Consider the following 12909-nt stretch of genomic DNA (forward strand, 5'->3'; position numbering starts at 1 on the left):
GATATTTGGTGTCCAAAATAGGAACTTCTCTTATTTTTGATCATTGAGCCCATGGTAAAACCTTCATTTCACTTCAAGTCACACTTTCCAAGAATGTGTCGACAACATTGAGGACCAGCTGTAGGCCCTGGTGGGTTCACCTTCAAGTCCCAGCAACAACCTAACCAATCTCTGCACTCCTTCAATCACATGGATTCTGCAATTTGGTGACTTGGTCCTCCAAATATGAAACAGCTAAAGCAACCTGAAAAAATCCCGTTTAATCCAAATATTTTTAGTCTCTTCCAGGAAAAATATTCTAGGATCCATTGGGAGTGTTCAAAATTTTAATTTTGGACCAAAATGTATATATTTTGGACAAACCCAAGTAGAATATATAAACATAGAAAAATAGGTGCAGGATTCGGCCATTTTGCCCTTCAAACCTACCCTGCCATTCAATACGATCATGGCTGATCAGTACCCAGTTCCTGCCTTCTCTCCATACCTCCTGATCCCCTTAGCCACAAGGGCCAATTCTAACCTACTCTTGAACATTGACAAGGAACCAGCCTCAACTACTTTCTGTAGCAAAGAATTCCATAGATCCATCATCCTCCAAGAGAGGAAATCTTTCCTCATCTCGGTCCTGAAAACCTTCCCCCAATGCCTGAAGAGGGCGCATAAAATCAGTGAACTGGTGCGGACTCGAAAGGCCAACATGGCCTGTTTCCGCTCCGTAAATGGTTATATGGTTATAGTATGGTTATCCTTAAACTGTAACCCCTGGTTCTGTTTTTCCCAGCATTGCAAACAACCTACCCGCATCTAGTCTATCTAAACCCTTTAGAATTTTGTTTCTATAAGATCCACCTTCAATTTCCTAAATTCCAGAGAATACAAGCCTAGTCTATCCAACCTTTCTTCATCTGCAAGTCCTTCCATCCCTGGTATCAGTCTAGTGAATCTTCTCTGCACCCACTCCACGGCGAGGATGTCCTTCCTCGGATTAAAGAGGCCAAAACAGCACGCAGTATTGCAGGTGTGGTCTCACCAAGGCCGTGTATGGCTGCAGCAGGATCTCTGTACTCAAGTCCTCTTGCTATGAATGCCTTCCTCACCGCCTGTTGCACCTGCATGCCCACTTTCAACGACTGATGCACAGCAACACCCAAGTCTCTCTGCATTTCCTGAACAGATACCGTTGAGATAATAGTCCTCTTTCCTGTTCTTGCCTCCAAAGTGGATCACCTCACATTTATCCACATAAAAGAACCTACTTTATTACATCCAAGACAAATCTGATAATGTCAAATTAAATTTATTTAAATTGGGTTTCAAGTATAATCGATGTAAAAAAGATTATATTGTGCCAGTCTCGACCTGACATTAATAATTTTAGTTGTACTTAATGATTTTCATATTTTAACTTTCAAATCAGATTCCCATTTTAATCTTGATTGATGAATTTCTAATTTAGCAGCTTTTTTTCTGTACATTTCTGAAATAACTCCATTAGTGATCACAGACAAAGGAACAGAACCAGGCCACTAGGCCCATCGAGTCTGTTCCATAAATCTACACTAAGCTACTCTACACTAGTTCTCATTTTTGGCCTTTCCCCCATAATCCCTTGATGCCCTCACTAATGAGATATTTGTCGTTCTTTTTAAAATACTCCCAGCGATCTGGCTTCCACTGCTGTATGCCGCAGTGAGTTCCACACATCCACGACCCTCTGGCTAAAGAAGTTCTTCCTGATCTCTTTTATACGGATAACCTCTCATTTTCAGACTATGAATAGTTTTCCGCCTGTTTAATATTTCCACTCGGAGACGAGGCTTGTATTATACGTTATCTTTTCTAATGGAATACAAGACCTCCTTTCTGAATGCCACCATTGAATACTCGTCATTTTCTAGCCCCAGCTAAACCCAATCTCAAAGAGCAATTTGAGACTCATCTAATTTTAATTCTAAACTCAATTTCTTCATATCACCCAATAAAAATACCTTAGGATCAAGTGAAAGTTTAAATTTTAATAAGTTCCTTGATTCTATCCCAGAAAGGTTTCACGTAATCAAGTCGAGTGCAAGAAAGAGCCAACTTGCTCATGGCACCTAAAGCACCAATTTACGTGAAACTCCACGAGTTCCACCTACCTACTTCCCTTGCCCAGAACCCTCCCACCCCCTCGCATCCATGTACTCATATAACCTCATCTTAAATGACAGAATTGACCCTGGCGCAACTTCTTCCAGTAGATCATTCCACTCAGCCACCACTCTGAGTGAAGAAGCATCCTCTTGTATTACTTCTCAAGTTCTCAAGGATTGGGAAATCAATGTTCCCAGGTACACATCCTATAGAAAAGACAGAAAGTTAGGAAGAGGAGGTGGGGTAGCTCTGTTGGTAAGAAATGAAATTCAGGCCTTTGAAAGGAAAGACATTGAAACAGGTGGGTAGAGTCTGTTTGGATAGAATTAAGAAATTGTAAAGGCATGAGACCATAATGGGGGTCATTTACAGGCCTCCGAAAATTAACTTAGATCTCGGTAGAAGTATAAATCAGGAATTAACAGTGGCATGTCAAAGTGGTAGCAATACAGTAGTTATGGGGGACTTCAACATGAAGGTGGACTGGGATAATCAGACGGGGGCAGGAACACATGAGTGAGTTTATTGAATGTCTACGAGATACTTTCTTGGAGCAGCTAGTGGAGGAACATAGCATGGGGAAGTCGATTCTGGACTTGGTGCTGTGCAGCAACGCAGAGTTAATAAGTGACTTCGATGTAGGAGAGCCATTAGGGAATAGTGAGCATGGTATGGTTACTTTTGAGCTGCAATTAGAAAGGGAAAAAGAAAGGAAGTCGGAAGCATCTGTACTGCAGTTAAATAAAGGGGATTATGCAGCTATGAGGGAGGAGCTAGCCAAAATAAAATGGAAAGATACACTAGCTGGGAGGACAACTGGGGAAAATGGCAGATATTTTTGGACATTTTTTTTACAGGATTCAAGACAAATTTATTCCAAAGTGGAGGAAAGGCTCTAGGAGATGCAAATGGCAGTCGTGGCTAACTAATGAAATCAAGTGCAATATCAAATCCAAAGGGAGTAAGTATAAGATAGCAAAGTGGAGTGGGAAGCTAGAGGATTGGGTAACCTTCAAAGAGCATCAGAGGGTAACTAAGAAAGTCATAAGAGAGGGGAAAATGAAGTATGAGAGGAAATTAGCAAATAATATCATGGAGGATAGCAAAAGCTTTTTTAAATATGTGAAGAGGAAGAAATTGGTTCGGTCTAAAATTGGCCCATCAAGAATGGAAAAGGGGGAGGAGTCACGCGATGGAGTAGTGGCCGGACGGTGAACTCCAGCCCTCTCCAGAAAAGTCGGGAAAAACAAGAGAAAACACAAAGGCACAGAAATAAAAGTTACAGAAAAGTTAGTATAAAGGTGGAAAGAAGATGGCGACAAAAAAAGAAAAATCAAAATCAACGGAAAGAAGAGAGGAAGAGAAGACAACGGAGGAAAAAGGTGAAGGCCTTACCTGTCTGAAGAGGCCCGCTGCGGAGAGAGAAACCCGCTCCCTCAGGTCGGTAAATAATGGACTACAAAAATGGCTCGCAGAGCCGAGCAAAAGTGCGCAACCGCGCATGCGCGAAGTTTCGCGCATGCGCGATGCGAATGAAAAAAAACACACCGACGGGAGGGGGGACCAGCTGGGGAGTCGATCTCCACAGCCGGCAACGACAGCTGCAGAACACCTGCAGCAAGAAGAGACCACAGAAGACAATAGAAACAAGAAAGAAGAGGAGGAAAGGGCAACAAAGAAACAACAGATGGTCAACCCAGAGGAAGAAGAAGAGGAAGAGTATGGTGAAATAGAAGAAGAAAAGATAGGCAATGTAAAGGATATACTTGCTCTTATTAAAGGATACATGGAGTCATTTAAAGAATGGCAAACACAGGAATTTAAGGATTTAAGAAAAAGAATAAACAACACAGAAGAGAAAATAATTAAAATGGAGATGACCTTAACAGAAATGGGAAAAAAAATGGACAAGATGGAAGAGCGGGCAGTAGCAGCAGAAATGGAGGTAGAAGACTTAAAAAAGAAATTGGAGAAATCTAATAAAAAAACTAAAGAGACACAAGAACTACTAGCTCAAAAAATAGATACAATGGAAAACCATAACAGAAGAAATAACATAAAGATAGTGGGCCTTAAGGAAGATGAAGAAGGCAAGAATATGAGGGAGTTTATAAAAGAGTGGATCCCTAAGACCCTAGGATGTCCAGAACTACAGCATGAAATGGAAATAGAAAGGGCACATAGAGTATTGGCCTCTAAACCACAACCACAACAAAAACCAAGATCTATTGTAGTAAAATTCCTAAGATATACTACAAGAGAAAAGGTACTGGAGAAGACAATGGAAAAAGTAAGAGAGGGCAACAAACCACTGGAGTATAAAGGGCAAAAAATCTTCATTTATCCAGATATAAGTTTTGAACTCCTAAAGAAGAGAAAAGAGAAAAGAGAAGGGAGGGAGAGCTAATACAGCAAAGGCGATTTTATGGAAGAAAGGGTATAAATTTATACTAAAGCATCCAGCGGTATTGAAAATATTTATTCCAGGACAGCAAAACAGACTATTCTCGGATCCAGAAGAAGCACGAAAATTTGCAGAACAATTACAAAAATAGACTGAGGGAGGAAGACGGGTAATGAGAGTTAAAATGATCACGACTGATATGTATGTGGGTAAAGACAAAAATAGACTGAGGGATGAAGACGGGTAATGAGAGTAAAAATGATCACGATTGATATGTATGCAGGTAAAGAGGTATAAGAGTGAATAGAGACAATGAGCATACATGAATGTATCTGTACTTAGAGGAAAATATAGATAGTATAGACAAGAATTAATAAGGGAAGGTAATGGAATAGAGAGAATAAGGAGGGAATTAAAAGAGGGACCTTTGTGACATATGAAAAGTGAAATCTTTTCTGGGGGAGGCGGGGTGGGGGGAAATAGCGGTCACTGCACAATCAGTTGACGCTTGCGAGTGGATTCGCAAATCCAAATGGAGAGGGGAGATGTGGTTGTCCGACAAGGGATAAAGGACAACTCAGGAGGTGAAGGGGAGATTGGGGATAAATAAGATAGAAATAGGAGAATAAGGAAAATGTTAGATGTTGTAGGAATGTTGTCTTATAAAGAGTTGAAAATAAGAAAACAGAAATGGAAAAGGAGGAAAGGTAATGATGGAAAAACAGAAAGAGAAGATAAACAAAATATAAAAGGGCTACGCTGAACTATATGTCTTTAAATATTAATGGAATACATAACCAAATTAAAAGGAAGAAACTACCAAATTTAAATGAATAAATGTATTCCATTAGAAAAAATAACATATTGGTTAAGAAATAATATTGAAATATTCGAACAAGTATAGGAGCCTTACATTAAATACAATAGCGAAAACCTACCGGGGACAAACATTACCTAAGTTGATGGAAGGAGAAGGAAAGAAAAGAATGGACTCAGTAGAATTTCTGGTGTAATTTTGTTGAATGACAACATTGTCTGACTGGATTAATGCAACCTAGATTGTATACCTAAAATGGATGAGAGGGGGGGGGGTGGGGGGGTGGTTTGGGAGGAAAGGGGGGGGGGGGAGAAAAAGTCACTGTATGTGTGTGAAAAGAAATAGTGTATATCATGGCTAATGTGATTTATGGTGTGAAAAATAAAAAAATTTAAAAAAAAAAAAGAATGGAAAAGGGTGGAATTATTACCGGAAACAAGGAGTTAGCTGAGGAATTGAACAAATACTTTGCATCTGTCTTCACCAAGGAGGATATAGGTTATGGTCAGTTAGGGGGTAGTGGTCATGCGGTATCAAGAGACTTGGGGAACTTTCCTGGGGAAGTAGGGGATCTAATGCATATCCAGATCTAGAAGGAGGAGGTTGTGAGTAAATTGTTGGGACTGAGGGCTGATAAATCCCCAGGGCCTGATGGGCTGCATCCCAGGGTGCTTAAAGAAGTTGCTATGGAAATTGTGGAGGCACTGGTCGACATTTACCAAAGTTCCATAGATTCGGGGGAGGTCCCTGAGGATTGGAGAGTGGCTGATGTGGTGCCGATTTTTAAGAAGGGAGGGAGGGAGAAAACGGGAAATCATAGCCTGACGTCAGCCTGACGTCAGTGGTGGGGAAGATATTGGAATCTATCATAAAAGGAGTAATAGCAGAACACTTAGGCAGAAATAATAGTATAAGGGCTCGTCAGCATGGATTCCTTAAGGGTAAGTCGTGCTTGACTAACCTTCTGGAATTTTTCGAGGATGTGACAAAGAGGGTGGACTTGGGAGAGCCAGTGGATGTGGTGTATTTGGACTTCCAGAAGGCCTTTTATAAGGTACCGCACGGGAGACTAGTGGGTAAGATCAGGGAGCATGGTATTGGAGGTAAGGTGCTGACATGGATAGGAAATTGGTTAAGAAATAGGAAACAAAGGGTTGGAGTAAGCGGGTCTTTTTCAGGATGGCAGGATGTGACGAGTGGAGTGCCGCAGGGATCGGTATTGGGTCCTCAGTTGTTTGTAATTTATGTAAATGATTTGGATGAGGGGATTATTAATAACATGAGCAAATTTGCAGATGTCAGGAAAATGCAGAGGGACTTGGACAGGTTGGGGGTGTGGGCTGCTGAATGGAAGATGACGTTCAATGTGAGCAAATGTGAGGTTATCCATTTTGGGGGCAATAATAGGAAAGCTGAGTATTATTTAAATGGAGACAAGCTAGGGAGTGGGGAGGAGCAAATGGATCTGGGTGTACTTGTTCACCGGTCACTGAAGGCTAACATGCACGTTCAGAAAGCTGTGAAATGGGCAAATGGCATGTTGGCTTTCATAAAGAGCGGATTGGAGTATAGGAACAGAGACGCCCTTCTGCAGTTGTACAGGGCCCTGGTGAGACCCCACCTGGAGTATTGCACCCAGTACTGGTCTCCAATTTTGAGGAAGGACATACCAGCTATAGAGGATGTGCAGCGCAGATTTACAAGGTTAGTTCCAGCGATGGCGGGGTTGACATATGCTGAAAGGCTAGAAAAACTAGACTTGTATCCGATGGAGTTTAGAAGGATGAGGGGGGACATGATTGAGGTATACAAAATTATCAGGGAGATGGACAGGGTGAAGTCGGATTACTTGTTCCCAGTGATGGGGGAGACGAGGACTAGAGGGCATAGTTTAAGAATACAGGGTAGGCCCTTTAGGACGGAGATGAGAAAACATTGTTTTACCCAGAGAAGTGTTAATCTGTGGAATGCTCTGCCACAGAGGGTGGTAGAGGCAGATTCGCTGATTATGTTCAAAAGAGAGTTAGATAAGACTCTTGTGGGCAAAGGAGTTCAGGGTTATGGGGATAAGGCTGGAAAGAGGTACTGATAGTAGTGATCAGCCATGATCTGTGAAATGGCGGTCACTGAAGGCTCGACAGGCAGAAGGGCCTACTCCTGCTCCTATTGTCTATTGAACCATTCTTCCAAGATCCCTCTGTTCCTCAATGCCCTCCCCTTCACTGCATACGTCTTGGTTCTTCTTACCAAAATAAAGCCCCTCACACTTACCTAAATTAAACTCCATCTGCCATCTTTCCAAACAGTCCAAATCCTTTTGTAGTCCATGAAAACCCTCCTCACTCTCCACAACTCTTGAAAATAAGCAAAATGTATTACGTTATGTTAAGCTTCTCTTTGAAAATTTTAATTTCACATGCATTAAATGCGTACGTAAATTTCTCATTCAAAGATAATGAAAAATTAATACATAGTATTTTTTTTAATTCCCCCTGCCCAACAACCCAATAGAAAAGAAAGATAACATCTGGAAAGTATTTATAAAAAAATTACTAAAAAACTATCAAATAAAATCTAACAAATATTCTGGATTTTAGGAGCCAGAAGGTTCAGGTTGGGCGATTACAACTTAATTCCTACAGTTTATAAATAGGATTCCCAAATCTTTCCAAAAATTTCAAATTTGTTACAGAAATTACATGTAATTATTTCAAGTGTCAAGGGACTTGGGGGGTTCTCGTTCAGGAAAACATAGTGAGTGGGAAACCACCAGGTTGGATCGGCAGGAAAAGAAAGCAAATTCTATGTTGGCTTTTGTTTCTAGGGTAGGGAGGTGTTGATGGGGCATGGGAGAGACCTCATTTGGAGAACTGCGAAGTTTATCTTAAAAAGGATGTGCTGATGTTGGAGAGAGAGCAGAGATTTACCAGGATGATATATCTCCACTCTTCATTGGAGTATAGAAGAAGGAGAGGAGATTTCAGAAACCTTTCCAATGCTGAAAGGATTGGACAGTAGATGTGAATAATGTTTCCCTTGGATAAAAAGACATTGTCTTAGAATTGGAAGGTACCTATTTAAAGCAGATGAGAAATTTATTTCACCAGAAGGTCATGGAATTTGTTGCTGGATTGTTTTTTTTTTTTTTTTTTAAATTTTTTTATTTTTCACACCATCAATCACAATAGCCATGATATACACTTTTTCTTTTCCACACATTTACAGTGACTTTTTCTCCCTCCTCCCAAGCCACCCCCCCATCCCCCCCCCTCTCATCCATTTTAGTTATACAATCTAGGTTGCATTAATTCAGTTAGACAATGTTGTCATTCAACAAAAATACACCAGAAATTCTACTGAGTCCATTCTTTTCTTTTCTTCTCCTTCCATCAACTTAGGTAATGTTTGTTCCCGGTAGGTTTTCGCTATTGTATTTAATGTAAGGCTCCCATACTTGTTCGAATATTTCAATATTATTTCTTAAACTATATGTTATTTTTTCTAATGGAATACATTTATTCATTTCTATATACCATTGTTGTATTTTCAAATTATCTTCCAATTTCCAGGTTGACATAATACATTTTTTTGCTACAGCTAGGGCTATCTTAACAAATCTTTTTTGTGCATCCTCCAAGTCAATTCCAAATTCTTTATTTTTTATGTTACTTAGGAGAAAGATCTCTGGATTCTTTGGTATATTGTTTTCTGTTATTTTATTTAATATCTGATTGAGATCATCCCAAAATTTTTCTACTCTCTCACATGTCCAGATTGCATGAATTGTTGTTCCCCTTTCTTTTTTACATCGAAAACATCTATCAGATACTGTTGGGTCCCATTTATTTAACTTTTGCGGTGTAATGTATAGTCTGTGTAACCAATTATATTGTATCATACGCAGCCTCGTATTTATTGTATTTCTCATCGTTCCAGAGCATAACTTCTCCCATGTTTCCTTTTTTATCTTTATATTTAAATCTTGTTCCCATTTTTGTTTAGTTTTACCATTTGTTTCCTCATTTTCCTTTTCTTGCAGTTTAATATACATATTTTTTATAAATCTTTTGATTAACATTGTATCTGTAATCACATATTCAAGGTTACTTCCCTCTGGTAAACTCAAGTTGCTTCCTAATTTATCTTTCAAGTAGGATCTCAGTTGGTAATATGCCAGCGCTGTATCTCCCGTTATATTGTACTTATCTCTCATTTGTTCAAAGGATAAGAATCTACTTCCTGAAAAACAATTTTCTATTCTTTTAATCCCTTTTTTTTCCCATTTTCTAAAGGCAAGGTTGTCTATTGTAAAAGGGAGTAGCTTATTTTGCGTCAATATTAGTTTTGGTATTTGGTAATTTATTTTATTTCTTTCTACATGAATCTTCTTCCATATATTGAGGAGATGGTGTAATACTGGAGAAGTTCTATGTTGTACCAATTTTTCGTCCCATTTATATAATATGTGTTCAGGTATCTTTTCCCCTATTTTATCTAATTCTAGTCTCGTCCAGTCTGGTTTTTCCCTTGTTTGATAAAAATCTGATAGGTACCTTAATTGTGCGGCTCTATAATAATTTTTGAAGTTTGGCAATTGTAAGCCTCCTTGTTTATACCATTCTGTTAATTTGTCTAGTGCTATCCTCGGTTTCCCCACTCTCCATAAAAATCTCCTTATTATTTTCTTTAACTCTTTGAAGAATTTTTCTGTCAGTTGTATTGGCAATGCCTGAAATAAGTATAGTATCCTTGGAAAAATGTTCATTTTAATACAGTTTATCCTTCCTATCAGTGTTAGTGGTAGCTCTTTCCAATGCTCTAAATCGTCCTGTAATTTTTTCATTAGTGGATTGTAATTGAGTTTATATAATTGGCCTAGATTTTTGTTTATTTGCACACCTAGGTATCTTATTGCCTGCGTTTGCCATCTGAATGGGGATTCCTCCTTAAATTTTGAGAAATCCGCGTTATTCATAGGCATTGCTTCACTTTTATTTACGTTTATCTTGTATCCCGACACTTCTCCATATTCCTTCAATTTCTTATATAGTTCTTTTATTGATAGTTCTGGTTCTGTTAAGTACACTATCACATCATCTGCAAACAGACTGATTTTATATTCCCTGTCTTTTATTTTTATTCCTTTTATATTATTATCTCTTCTTATCGATTCTGCTAGTGGTTCTATAGCTAGCGCAAACAATAATGGTGATAGTGGGCATCCCTGCCGCGTTGACCTGCTTAAGTTAAATTGCTTTGATACATGTCCATTTACTGTCACTTTCGCTAACGGTCCCTTATATAATGCTTTAATCCAATTAATATACTTCTCCGGTAAACTGAATTTTTGCAATACTTTGAACAAGTAATTCCATTCTACTCTGTCGAAGGCCTTCTCTGCGTCTAAAGCAACTGCTACTGCCGGTGCTTTATTTCCTTCTACTGCATGAATTAAGTTAATAAATTTACAAATATTGTCTGTTGTGCGTCTTTTTTTGATAAATCCAGTTTGGTCTAAATTTACCATTTTTGGTACCTGTTCTGCTAATCTGTTCGCTAATAGTTTAGCTATTATCTTATAATCTGTGTTTAGCAGAGATATTGGTCTATATGACGCTGGTGAGAGTGGATCTTTCCCTTGTTTTAGTATCACTGTAATTATTGCTGTTTTACATGAATCTGGTAAGTTTTGTGTCTCATCAATCTGGTTGATTACATCCAGGAGGGGCGGTATTATTAGGTCTTTAAATGTTTTGTAGAATTCTATTGGGAGTCCATCCTCTCCTGGTGTCTTATTATTTGGTAAATTTTTTATTATCTCTTGTATTTCTACTGTTCCAAATGGTTCTGTTAATTTATTTTGTTCCTCTATTTGTAGTTTTGGTAGTTCAATTTTAGTCAAAAATTCATCTATTTTCCCTTCTTTCCCTTCGTTTTCGGTTCGGTATAATTGTTCATAGAATTCTCTGAAGTTTTCCTTAATTTCTTTTGGATTATATGTAATTTGTTTGTCTTTTTTCCTTGTTGCCAATACCATTTTCTTAGTTTGCTCTGTCTTAAGCTGCCATGCTAGGATTTTGTGTGTTTTTTCCCCTAGTTCATAATATTTCTGTTTTGTCTTCATTATATTCTTCTCCACCTTATATGTTTGTAATGTTTCATATTTTATTTTTTTATCCGCCAATTCTCTTCTTTTGGTTGTATCTTCCTTTATTGCTAATTTTTTTTCTATGTTTATTATTTCCCTTTCCAACTGCTCTGTTTCCTGATTATAGTCCTTCTTCATCTTGGTTGCATAACTTATTATTTGCCCTCTAATGAATGCTTTCATTGCGTCCCATAGTATAAACTTATCTTCCACTGATTCCGTATTTACTTCAAAGTACATTTTTAATTGTTTTTCAATAAATTCTCTAAAATCCTGTCTTTTAAGTAGCATGGGGTTTAATCTCCATCTATACATTCTTGGAGGGATGTCTTCTAGCTCTATTGCCAATAACAGGGGTGAGTGGTCCGATAATAGTCTAGCTTTATATTCCGTTTTCCTAACTCTCCCTTGTAAGTGGGCTGATAACAGGAATAGGTCTATCCTTGAGTATGTTTTATGTCTAGTCGAGTAGTATGAGTATTCCTTTTCTTTTGGGTTTTGTTTCCTCCATATGTCCACAAGTTTCATTTCTTGCATTGATTTAATTATAAATTTGGTTACTTTGTTCTTCCTGTTAATTTTTTTCCCCGTTTTATCCATATTTGGATCCAAATTCAGATTGAAATCCCCTCCTATTAGTATGTTCCCTTGCGTATTAGCTACCTTCAAAAAGATATCTTGCATAAACTTTTGATCTTCTTCGTTAGGTGAATATATATTAAGTAGATTCCAAAGCTCTGAATATATCTGACATTTTATCATAACATATCTCCCTGCTGGATCTATTATTTCCTCTTCTATTTTAAATGGCACATTTTTGCTAATTAATATAGCCACTCCTCTTGCTTTTGAATTATACGATGCTGCTGTTACATGTCCTACCCAATCTCTCTTTAATTTCTTGTGCTCCAATTCAGTTAAATGTGTTTCTTGGACAAATGCTATATCTATTTTTTCCTTTTTCAGTAAGTTTAGTAGTTTCTTCCTTTTAATTTGGTTATGTATTCCATTAATATTTAGAGTCATATAGTTCAGCGTAGCCATTTTATATTTTGTTTATCTTCTCTTTCCGTTTTTCCATCATTACCTTTCCTCCTTTTCCATTTCTGTTTTCTTATTTTCAACTCTTTACCAGACAACATTCCTACAACATCCAACATTTTCCTTATTCTCCTATTTCTATCTTCTTTATCCCCAATCTCCCCTTCCCCTCCTGAGTTGCCCTTTATCCCTTGTCGGACAACCACATCTCCCCTCTCCATTTGGATTTGCGAATCCACTCGCAAGCGTCAACTGATTTTGCAGTGACCGCTCTTTTCCCCCCACCCAGCCCCCCCCAGAAAAGATTTCGTTTTTTATATGTCACAAAGGTCACTCTTTTAGTTCCCTCCTTATTCTCTCTAT

The sequence above is a fragment of the Narcine bancroftii genome, chromosome 8 (genome assembly GCF_036971445.1).
Source record: "Narcine bancroftii isolate sNarBan1 chromosome 8, sNarBan1.hap1, whole genome shotgun sequence".
In the NCBI taxonomy this organism is placed as follows: domain Eukaryota; kingdom Metazoa; phylum Chordata; class Chondrichthyes; order Torpediniformes; family Narcinidae; genus Narcine; species Narcine bancroftii.